This window comes from Lemur catta, chromosome 22 (genome assembly GCF_020740605.2).
Source record: "Lemur catta isolate mLemCat1 chromosome 22, mLemCat1.pri, whole genome shotgun sequence".
In the NCBI taxonomy this organism is placed as follows: Eukaryota; Metazoa; Chordata; class Mammalia; order Primates; family Lemuridae; genus Lemur; species Lemur catta.
In genome coordinates this window covers 26,715,313-26,727,749 of record NC_059149.1, presented here as the reverse complement: position 1 = coordinate 26,727,749, position 12,437 = coordinate 26,715,313, and the positions used below count along the sequence as shown (strand labels likewise).

General features: G+C 43.7%; 1 protein-coding gene and 1 long non-coding RNA gene across 3 annotated transcripts in view; both read right to left on the bottom strand.

Moving 5' to 3' along the window:
* Positions 1-12,437, bottom strand: part of MSRA (methionine sulfoxide reductase A) — a 273,018-nt gene that overhangs the window by 251,940 nt on the left and 8,641 nt on the right. The gene's annotated exons all lie outside the window — the stretch shown is intronic.
* On the bottom strand, positions 8,190-12,071 carry LOC123626534. The gene is made up of 3 exons (XR_006730897.1): positions 12,061-12,071; positions 10,266-10,411; positions 8,190-8,308 (listed from the first exon to the last, which is right to left on the bottom strand). It is a non-coding gene; the product is annotated as an uncharacterized LOC123626534 (long non-coding RNA).

The window sequence follows — 12,437 nt, the reverse complement described above, 5'->3', positions numbered from 1 at the left end:
CTACAGAACACTCCACCCGACAACAGCAGAATGCACATTCTTCTCAAGTGCACATAGAACATTCTCCAGCAGACAACATCTTAGGCCATAAAACAAGCCTCAGTAAATTTTAAATGCTTAGAGCTTACAAAGTGTATTCTCCAGCCACAATGGAATAAAAATAAAAATCAATACAGAAAAAAAAATTGGAAAAATCACAAATATATGAAAAATAAATAACACTCCTAAATAACCAAAGAATAAATAATAAAGACTAGAGTAGAAATAGATGGAATAGAGAATAGGAAAACAGAAATAGAAAATCAGACAAAGACATTGCAAGACTACAGGCCCTCACCCCACACCTGCTAAAATAGCTATTACCAAAAAGATGAAAAATAACAAGTGTTGGTGAGGATGTGGAGAAAAGAGAACCCTTCTACACTGTTGGTGGGAATGTAGATTAGTACAACCATTATAGAAAACAGTATGGAGCCTCCTCAAATTCAGACAAACCTACCTCGATTCATGGATGACATAATCTTAATCTAGAAATCCTAAGGAATCCATCAAAAAAAACTTAATATAACTAGTAAATGAGTTAAAATACAAAAATGAACACATAAAAACCAGTTGCATTTCTACACATTAGCAGTGAACAATCTGAAACTGAAATTAAGAAAACAATTATATTTGCAATAGCATCAAAAAGAATAAAGTACCTAAAAATAAACTTAACAAAGTACAAGGCATGTGCATGAAAAGTACATTGTTGAAAGAAATCACAGACAACCTGAGTAAATGGAGAGGCACCTGGTGTTCATGAACTGGGGGAATTAATATTGTTAAGATGGCAAGATTCTCCAAACTGACACAGAAATTCAACAAAATTAGCCTCTTACACAGAGTAAATACTCTAAATTAACTAGACCCTTGTCCACTTGAATCTGCTTCAGGAATCTATCCAGCAAACTCTAGTGCCTCACTTGGATTTGACTTCTTCGTTCCCAGCCAACTGTGGCATTTCCGGTCCTACCCAAGCACGGCTCCCTGCCGCCAGCTCTCTGGGTGCAGACTCCTCAGATGGCTCCTGCTCCCCTGGGTCCCCAGCCCCCCTCAAAGCACCCAGTTACTTCTGTCTTCCCTCTCATGCGGCCAGGCCCTAGTGAGCTCATAATTCTGAAAGCCAGCCCCCTCCACATGTCACCAAATCTTCTGTCCCCATGACTTGCCCGGCTCTCCGTGTGCACTGGGCATCCCAGCCGGCAGGCAAGGTCCCTCTCAGTACTAACCCAAGATGTGACTCATCCCTTCAGCACTGCCATGGTGTGGGTATGGTTGGCGTGTCCCCCCCAATCTCACATCGAAATCTGATCCCTGGTGTGGCAGTGCTGGAGGTGTTGGGTTCACTCCTCTCTCCGCCTCCTATTAAATGGTAGCAGCAAACATCGAATTGCTCAACCTGAAAATTCAGGAGTCATCTCAATTCATCCCTCATTACCCACTAGAAAGGCTATAATGATAAAGACAGACAATAACAAGTGTTGACAAGGATGCAAAGAAACTGGAACCCTCATACGTTGCTGGTGGGAATATAAAATGGTAAACAGCTTGACAGTTTCTTAAAAAGTTAAACTTACACTTATCATAGGAACCAGCAATCTCCACTCCTAAATCTAGGAATGATTATGACAAATATAACAACAACTAATACTTATTTAGCACTTACTACGTGCCACATGCTGTTCTAAACTTTTATTTAATTTACTCTTCATGATAATAATGTCTACCTCTTAAGGGTATTATCAACCCCATTTTCAGGCTAGGAAATTGATCATCACAGAGAGTATAACCAGCTTGACCATGGTCACAGGGTTAAGAAGTGGCAGGTCTGGGACTGAGCCCCAGCAGTCTGTCTCCAGTCTGTGCCCCTAACCACCACAGCTGAGCTGACTCTCATGGGAAACGATATTTAGGAAGATTTATCTAGCTAAGATTTGTTCGAGGAACTAAAAGAAGGGGAGACCAGAAGGCTCCTGCAACGCTCCAGGCGTCAGATCCCATGAGCCAGCGGGGCATGGAGGGGTCACTGCCACTTCCCGTGGGCAGCAGGGGGCTGCAGGGCAGGAGTGGGGTCCCTGCCCTGGGGGAACTGAAGGAGCAAGGCTAAGGCCCGGGTCAGAGATGCAAAACCCACCCCGAGGAAGAGAAGACTTGGGAACACCACCATCCTTAGGAGGCCAGAAGAAGTCAGAACCTGGAAGTCAGGTCAAGCTCCCTAAAGACGTCAGAGGGTGCTCAAAAAACAGCATCCCAGAGTAGCAAGGCCACTGAAGCACCAGGCCCTGCCCCCTCCATTCCCGGGTGGCCACCCAAGGTGACAATGCCCAAGTTCTTGCACTTCTCACTTCCAAAACGTAATACTGATATAAAGACCTCTAATTTATTTATAAATGGATTTCAGGCCTTTCAAGAGTGCAAAATTTGGCTGTACCTAAACCCTGTTTTAAATTCAAAATACTCACTTAGGACTGGTATCTAATTCTCAGCGAAAGTATTTTAAAATTAAAATTAAGCAACACATTTAAATGCTATTTCTAAGCTTCTGACAGGTCTGAAACATCTTGAATACCGACACCATTAATCCACAGACATCAAAATTGTGTTATTACCTTAAATCTTCCAAAATCATTGTTTGGAGGGAAAAAAAAACCACAGGATAGCAGATTAAATTGTCAGAATAGGAAAAAAAAAGAAAATCTCCTTGAAGAAAATTTCTTTCCCATGGTTTAAAAGAAAGACTCAAAAAATTAAAAACAAAAATAGCTGATCTGGAACTGCCCAATTTCATACTTAACTCAGGCTTTGTTAAATAAGCAGAAAAATTAGACATTGTAGGTTTGTATTCACTCTTGGAAAAATGTGATTTCTTATTTCCCAGGAGAAAAGCTTTAAGAGCATCAATAGATTGCTCTGGATATCAAATATTTCTCCATTATTGTGAGTAAATTATATTTGGATCAAAATCAGATGGATTAAATTTCCCTTAAAATACCCAAGAGATTTTAAAAATACAAGGAAATGTGTCACATATCCAAAAACAGTATTTTACTCTAATACCCCCATGGAAATGTCTTTCCATTAGAATATTAGCCAGAAACAAAACTAACATTTTAGATTTTACTGAATTCAAACTAACCTGTTAAAACTAGATCATCATTTGCCAATGCTAAAATGAAACTCATAATCTTTTGTGCCCTCTAAAAATCCCTGAAAATATGGCTTTACATTTTTGTTTTTAATATGGAAAAAAATGCATCCAAGTGAGTGATAACTTGGATAGGAGTCACGATTTTATTTAAATGCTACATATACAACAAAGAATGGAAATATGGTTAAGCGCTTCCAAATTCTTGATAAATGCACCCCCCCTCCTCCATCAGTGCCACAAGATTCAAGGCTTAATTATTCTCATCTGTTATTTTTGTCTTCCTGACTAGACTCTAAACTCCTTAAGAGCAGAGATTATTAACTTTTTTAATCATCCATTAGCACCGTGCTGAGCACATCTCTGCGTTCGGTAAATATTGACTGAATTTCTACTCTGTTCAAGGCACCTTGGTAGGTGCTCCGGGGCTGACATGAGGAAGCCGACACAGTCCTTGCCTTCACGTGTGACCACAGAGAGGGACCCCCAAGCCCTGTCACTGCTCATCATCCCCTCCCTGACCTCTCTCCCACTGGGTTTGGCACCCAGTGCAAGCCCCAAGGTCAATGTCTACAAAGTCCACAGTCTTTGTTTGAGAAGGTAACTCCATAGGATTCTGAAGTCAAAGTGAGCCCCTCAGAGCACAGACGTTCGCTGGAACCCATGCCAAACAGAGCTGCTCCGTCTGTTTTGTGGGAGAAGAGAAGATTTACATTTTCTCAGAAGGAGGGATGGGGAGGAGGGCAGGGCGGCTTTGCTCTGCAAGTTGGGAAGGGCCAGGGAGAAGCTGCAGCCACTGCACGGCAGGTCGGCCCAGGGAAGGTCCCCTCTTTCTGTGTCGCATGCAGTGTGGCCCCGCTTCCATCACTCTGCCAGGATCTGCAGGAAAGGCTGGACATCCTCACGTGTGTAACGGTGGGGTTTTGGTAGAAAACGCTAAAGGGATCAATTCTGTGTGAAAGCGACATTAAGTGGGGATGCAGGAACCCAGAGGCGGAAGTAGCCGTGAGAACACAAGCACCTGCCCGCGTGCACACACACACTCGGAATTTAGAGAGACCTTAAAGATTGCTTCAGACCAGGTTACATCCGTCAGCTATAGGATGCCAGGCTCAGTCCCCCAAAGGGGGTCATGAAAGGAGCCAGCAGCATCGAAGGAGGCCCCTCCATGTGGAATGGTCCAGAGTGGCCTGTTTTGCCCTAATTCTCATACGATACGCCCTGATCAAACCCTTCCTGATGCTGCTGTGGGACTGCCCTCTGCCTGGATCTGCCCGGCCCTACCCTGCCCTGCACCACCTCTGCTTCAATCTGCGTTGTGACATCCAACCTCAGAGTGACTCTGTTTTCCACTGGCTGCTTCTCTATCGAGACCCACAGCTCATCAGGACTATGCCTCACTGCTCAGCCTTCTGCAGCCCGGGAGACCCGGCACAGGGTACTTGGGGGAGACTAGCCTTTGGAGGGGAAAGCTGTAAGCACAGTGCAGACTCAGGACACACAGCTGCAGGCTGGCAAGGAACCAACTGCCGCATGCAGCCCACGCAGAAGGGACCCGCGCTCCCCGAGGACCCCATAGCATGCTCCTGCTCCTGTGCGGTTTGCTTCAAATGCTCAGATAGAGAAAATAGGCTTGGTCTCTTTAAGAAATTTCAGGAAGAAAATCAGATTTTTAAAAAATCTGTAAGAAGCTGTCCCATCAAAATGAAATAATAATAAGGAAGGATAAAGTTAGTTCAGAGGCAGGGATATGGGTTCACCGTTGCCAGAGTAACTTCCTCCAGATTAAGAGACTGTCAGGAGAAGTCGGGACTGTATTAGCTGCCGGGCCACATGCCTCCACTTTCTCTCTATCTCTCTCTCTCTCTCTCTCTCTCTCTCTCTCTCTCTCTCTCTCTCTGCCTTTGCCTCGAGGGGAAAAGAGAACAGAGAGAAAGACAAAGGGGAAGAAAGCTAGTGAGACCATGCAGGAAAGATGCGGGGCTTAGAGATACAATTCATAAGCTTCAGAGGGAAGGAGATTAATTCTGAAGGGAATAGAGGAAGTGCCAAGCACAATACAAAGTCAGCACTTAAAATCACTGCAGGTCAGAATGGGAAAGGAACCTTCAGGACTTTTGCTTGCGAGCATTTTTTATAGGTAATTGAATGTGTGACCAGAGAAGGTAAGTAAATTGCTCAAAGCTGCACAGCAAATTAGTAGCAGAGCCAAAACCCAGAACTCCTGAGTCTACCCTCAGTGGTCATTCCACAGGGCCACAGTGGCTTCTCACCTTGGCTTTGATGGGCAGAACAAGCCTGGCCATGACAAAAAAGCTTTAAGTGGCTTATGGACATTGTTGGCTAGACCAAGAGTCCTGTGGTCCTTAGCTCTGAAGCACCAAATATGAAAGACTAGTAAAGGTTTTCCTTAAGGCAGGGGTGGAGGATTAGGGGGACCCAAACTTTCACAATGCAACACTTGGTAACTGTTAAGGTTAACAATAAAGCAGCTAGTTTATACAGGAGTTTGTGTCTTGACACACACAATCCTGCAATAACAACTGAAAGGTAATTAGGAAGGGTTAACGCGTGGCTGAGGATGGATGAACAGGACCAATGACACCAACAGTCCCGAAAGGACAAGAAGCAGCCTCCACACCCAGATTCCATGTGCTTCTGATGGCACCTGGGACAGGAGTGTGGGAAACCCAGTAGCAGATGAGGGGTCAGAAACCTCAGGGGCAGACAGAGGAAGAAAGGAGACCAAGAAAATATCCATGAATCCCCAAACAAAAGGGGACAGGTGGCCAAAAAGTGAGACAAGAATCCACATGAAAAATGGCAAAAAGCAGTGCAAGTTTATTTACATGGATTTACTTTCTTCAGCATCCTGTCGTATCTTCCACCTCAGAATACACACGTTTTCAAGTCTCTCCCATCTTTAAAAACCACGTCCCTTTTGAACTGAAATAACCGTGGCCCTATTTCCTTTCCTTTCCAGCCAAGCTGCTGGAAGAGAAGAGGGGTCCGCCTGCTCTCCACGGCCCCCCACCGGCCACGGTCACGGGCTCTGCCCTCCGCTTCCATCACTGTCACCAAAGCCTCCTGGTTGCCAAACCCAACGGTTGTGGCTATGCCTTTCCTCTCAATATTCTCTCCTCTCTTGGTTTCCAGAACACTCCTTTTGCTTTTCTAAAGGCTTTGCCCAAATGTCCTGAGAGGCTCCTCACCCTCTGCTCTTAAACGCTGGGAACCACAACAGCCCACCCCTGGGTGCTCTCCGCGCTCTAGCGGAGCCGTGTGCAGACACTCCGGGAAAGGCGCGGGCCCTAGGGGAATGGGCCCCGAGCGGGGAGCACTCAGAGGCCGACCACTGCAGCCACTGCCATGCGGGGGGGCCCTCCCAGCCTGGCCTGAACTCTCCTGCGACAGGGAGCTCACTGGCCCACAGAGAAGTCGGCCCGGGAGGGGGGGAAGGCGCCGTCTCTGGGAGGCGTGGAGAATGGGGGCTGTGCACCTGCACACATCTTGGCCACCAAAAGTCATCTGAGAGACTCTCTTTTCCCCCAAGGGGAAAGGAACATGGGCTTAAGTAATAATCTACTTCCCTGTCTCATGGGTGGATCCAGGGGCCAGTCCGTCCAAACAGGAGGCTGGAACTCAAGTTGAGCTCAAGGTCTTTGCGCACCTGAGGCTGGGCTGCCTCCCAGCCCCACACTGCAGCCCTTTCTGTGGGCCAGGGGATGTGACGCAGCCACCAGCCACTCTTACAAAACGGGGCGACAGCATGGCAGTTAGCTGTGCCCGAAATGTCCCCATCAGATGCACTGCATGGCGAAATAAACATTCTGTGCATCTGGCAGGAGCCGGGTACCATTCTAGGCTATTTCCCCCTTGTGTCACCTATTCCCAGAAACATCCATGTGAGGCAGGGGCCACTGTCTCTGTTTTACAAATGAGAAAACTGAGGCAAATTCGTCCAAGGTCACGTAGCTCATGAGCATATAAAGTGTGGTTCAGATTCACTGTCCAAACGTGAAGTATCCACCCAACAACTGGCCCTTCGTTACAGAACATGCCTCTGAATGCCACCGATTCATACAGAGGCGGCAAACGTCTACCTGTGGCCATGAAAGGTCCTGCAGAGAGAGGTAATAAACAAGCATCCGTTTCCCAGCATCACACACCACAGCACAAATGAGTTTCCATATCTTAGTATTAAGAAAGAGGAGGAAAGTGGTACCCTTGGGAGAAAAATATGAAGGATGCTAAAGGAACACAGCAACCTCAATAAATCCAGAGACGAACATTGCTATGTGATCTCTGCAGTAGTTATGCTGGGACTGATAACCTAAAGAAAGTTCTTCATGGAACTTGTTGTATCATAAAATCATCTCTTGATTCTAGAACATAAAACAATGTCTTTTTTTTATGTAAACACAACCTTGGGAAAACTGCAGATAACTGTGGATCTTTTTAAGATATTTTCTTCTGTCACACTGGGAGCCATTTCCTTCACTCACCAATAGTCTTACACATTTGTAGGAAGAACTTCTCTTCCATAAATATTAAATACAAATTGTAATGTAGAAGCTAAGAACTCAGCTCTCCTCTAATCTATTTGGAAAGTCAGCCGCTGGGCACACACGAGCACTTGTAATCAAATTTCTAAAGATGGATAGTTTCTGCTGGAAGGTAAGTTAAAAACACAGCATCCATTTATTGAGATCCATTAATATTAATATCTATTAACCTGCACTATACTAAAAGGATTTTATTGAACAGACAACTTCCAAACATAATATTACACAGAGTATAAGCTCAATCATTCATTCATTCATTTAACCAATAGTTATTGTGTAACATAAACATGCCTAGGTGCAGGGGACCCAAATAAGTCAGGCCCTGCTAAGTTTGCAACACCGTTACAGAGAAAATATATACATACATTAAAGTTAAATCACTATTATAGACTTAATAAAAAGACAACATATGAAGTCTTCAAACAATATGGCTTTATTCCAAATAAGTGGCAATGAAAATAAGTGCTAAGAATTCATAGGAGAGGACGGTCAAAATGGGTCGGGCAATAAGAGAAGACCTCACCGAGGGAGGAGGGAGTGATGGGTAAGAGGAAGTCTGCAAAGAGAAGAAAAAGAGGTATTATCAATACAAGCCATGTTCTGCCGAGAGTAGACTGGAATAAAATGTGCATACAGAGATGCAGCATGTAATGTCTCTACCAGCTAATAATTAGTAAGTACAAAACCCCAATGGTTTACCTTTCAATGATCAAAGAATAATGTGGAATTGTAGATGCACATATTAGGTGATCCACATATCCAATCAATAAGTGAATGGATAAACAAACTGTGGTATATCCATACAATGGAATATTACTTGGTGATAAAAGGGAATCACCTATCAAGCCAGGAAAAAACATAAAGAATCCTTAAATCATACTGCTAAGTGAAAAAAGCCACCAATCTGAAAAGGCTATATACTGTGTAAGTCCAAATATATAATATGCTGGAAAAAGCATAACGATGGAGACAGCAAAAAAGTTCAGTGTTTGCCAGGGATTCTTGGGAGGGAAGGATGGACAAACATGAAGCACAGAGGATTTTTATGGCACTGAAGCTATTCTGTATGATACTGCAATGGTAGATACATGTCACTATACATCTGTCAAAACCCATAGACAGTACAATAGCAATAACGTAAACTATGGGCTTTAAGTTAATAATTATGTATCCATACTGGCTCATCAGTTATAACAAATACTGAAGCAACATGTTAATAGTAGGGAAAACCTGGAGTGGAGGGAATGTATGGGAACTCTGCACTTTCCACTCAATTTTTCTATAAACCTGAAACTCCTCAAAAATACAAAGTCTATTAATTTAAAACTAAAAGAACATATTAAAGATATAGATATACCAGCTGACTTGGAGCTATCTTCATGCTGTACCTATTAAGTAAAAAAAGCAAGGTGCAGAAAATAGAATCTGATCCATTTTTATCTTAATAAAATACCAGCAATGAATGTCTGTCTGTCTGTGTGGTTTTATGAACAAGGAGAAAGGTTTTGAAGAACGCTCTCTTGGGTCTGGACACTGGTTAGTTGGGAAGTTGGAAGAAGAGGATAAAAAACAATTCAAAACTTACAGATCACACTTTGAGCAAAAATATAAATAAGGTTGAAGATTCTGTATTAAGGCCCCAAGGCACGGAGGCACCACCTCAGCACAGGCTGGGTGGGGCCAGGCACCGTGGGGCAGGAGAAGGGGCTATTCCCAGAGCCACTGGGTGGAGAAACTACACACTGACAGCAGAGACCACTGGGTGCCTTCCTCATCAGTTTAATATAACCATATAAACAATGGCGAATCCTCATTGCCAAAATTATATCAATTTTGTTTATCAACCATCCTATACGTCCTGCAGCAAATGTATACATAAAATGAAGCGTAGGCTTCAGCTCTTTCATAAATCTCCTTATTCTGAAAAAAAAATAATAACTGTCTGGTTTTTAATGAACTAAAATAGTTAAGGCTTGAGTTCGATCATTATATTAACAGAAATCCTTTGGCTCATATCTTATGCCTGGAAATTTATACTTACATAGCTTATTCCTTAAATCAGATGTGTGTTTGCCCAAAACTACTGCAGCAAACAGCTACGTAATCCTACCCATCCAGTGCCTAACCTTCACCAGAAAATAACTATTCCCTTTTATTACACGTATTGAAATAAATCCACACAGCTTCTTAATATGAGCATAATCCTAAAGAAGAAGAAAAAAAAAATCTTTTCTTTATTTTTTTAAAAAGTTCCCTGCAATGGGCTCCTCTCCACCTCTGCTACATTCAGGGGACTGGTGGCTGGGGGAAGGTCGCTGCTGTGGTGTTCTGCGGTTTCCCAGCAACCGCGTGGGGCTGTCAGGGACAGAGGGCCTGAGCTCCTCTGCTATGGGGCCACTGCAGTCCCCAGGCAGGGCTTCTTTGTGCCAGTGCACACATCTCGGCATGCAAGGAACGCCGAGTGGTCAGCGAAACACTCCAGGGACCAGCAGCAGTGCCTGCAAAGAGCTCACCGCAAGATGACGTAGCTCTTCACACATTGGTTCTTAGGAAGAGATAAGGCAGTGTGGGTTTTCAGCAGTTCCATGTTTTCTCAGGGCTCAGTTTGACAGTTGGCTACTCCGTTCTGCAAACTCTAATGTGGTTTTCTTTTCATCTGCTAATGACAATACATTCACAATTTTTTACTTCAGGTTTCATTTTCTCCAGCTGGGAAAGCTTTGAATTCTCTCAAAGTATTTCATTTTCATGACTCTTCCCTTTTGGGGACAATCTGTTAAAATATCAGATTTTTCTTCAGCAGGCCAAAGAATAATTTGTGGCCTCATCTGAACAATGCTTTTTAATTTTTCACATTGTATGTGACCTAAGCAAACTATAAATTTCCTAACAGTAAACTACAAATTTTTTGTAAAAAAAAAAAAAAAAAAAAAGCAAAGGTAAAATATGAAAAATTCACCAAGGAAAATTCAACACTAATATTACTTTACCATGGTAACATTTTTAAAAGAACTCATTTTATACACATGCTCTGGGAAGACATTCAATGCTCTTAAATTTTATTCTTCATTTTTTTAAATGTAATGAAAATATATTCACTGAAACATATTGCCACTGCATTTCTTCCAGTTTCACTATTACCAGGCTTTGCTGTATTATAATGCAAATGTAATACACTTATTCAACAAGCTAGTGGATCAGAAATATACCCTGCTGAGAAACACCATAGATGCACTCACATGAAATGGTACAAAAGTCCTACAGAAATATAAGGAACCATGTCTTTCTTTATGTTGAGCAATAACCCTATGTCATCTTTCTTGAGAGGCCCAGCTTAGAGAAAAGGTTCCAGATGGCCCAGAGGATAGGCAGGTCTCTGGTCAAGGAAAAATCAAGCATTTGGCATCACGAGTCAAAGTAGTTAAGTATCTCAACAAACGGGAAGAGCATTTTGATAGGACATCCAGGAGGAAGTTAGCAGCTAGAACCTGAGAATTCTGGTCATGCCAACAGGGTACTGTAACTAAGGTAGGAGTTCAGAAAACATAAGAGAAGAAAAATGGCTATCACTGAGCACCAAATATAGGAAAGGGATTCTGATTCTACCTTTATCTCCCCAACAAGAGACACCAGAAGGAAAGCACAAAACAGAGCTCCAGGACCTAGCTCCACCTCCAATTCCAAGAACAATCTAAGCTGAAACAGTCCCCAAAGGCAGTTTAGAAGTGGAAGAAGCTCAGTTCAGCCTTGAAACAGACCTAGGCAGCCAGCGAGGAAGAAAGAAAACATCCTTTCTCAGTCCCTCGGGTTGCTATAACAAAGCACCATAACCTGGGTGGCTTATAAACAACAGAAATTTCTTTCTCACAGTTCCAGAGACCGGAAGTTCGAAATCAAAGTGCTAGCAGATTCGGTGTCTGGAGGGCCCAATTTGTGGTTCACAGACAGAGCCTTCTCACTGTGTCCTCACATGGTGGAAGGGACTAGCTAGCTCTCTGGGATCTCTTTTATAAGGGCACTAATGCCATCCATGAGGGCTCCACCCTCATGACTCCTAACCTCTCAAAGGCCCCATCTCCTAACAGTACCACCTTGGGGGTTAGGATTCCAACATATGAATTTGGTGGGGGAACATAAGCATTCAGCCCACGGCAACCTGGGAGGAAGGAGCTAAGAGCAGGAGTCAGCCTCGGGGGTGGAAGCAGAGATCTGGAATGCTGAGGTCAGCTGTAAGTTACAGGAAGTGTCTAACACAGGGATGAAGAGCATCATCAGACAGACCCCAGGCAAGGAACCACCAAGACTCACATGAGGAGGACATCTTAAACACAGAGACAAGGATCAAAGATGACTGGGCTGAGGTTTGGGGGCTTTGAGAAGATAGAAGTGCCACTGACAAAAAATGGGGAATTAACACATGTAGCCAATCTTTTGAAAGAGAACTGAGTTACAACAGGACCTCTACATCCCGTAAGTATTTGGAAATGGAAAAGTGGAACTTTTGCAAGATGAGATGTAGATTTCATGTGCCAAACCACAGAGGAGGGTGGATGGCAGCACAAAAGGAGCTAGCCATCCACGAGAAAAAGGTGGAAAGAGGAGAGGCACAGAGTGAGCCAGGGAGGGCGTGGTGCCAGCAGATGCCAAAGACAATGCCAAAGCTGGACACTCCCGACCACTTACCC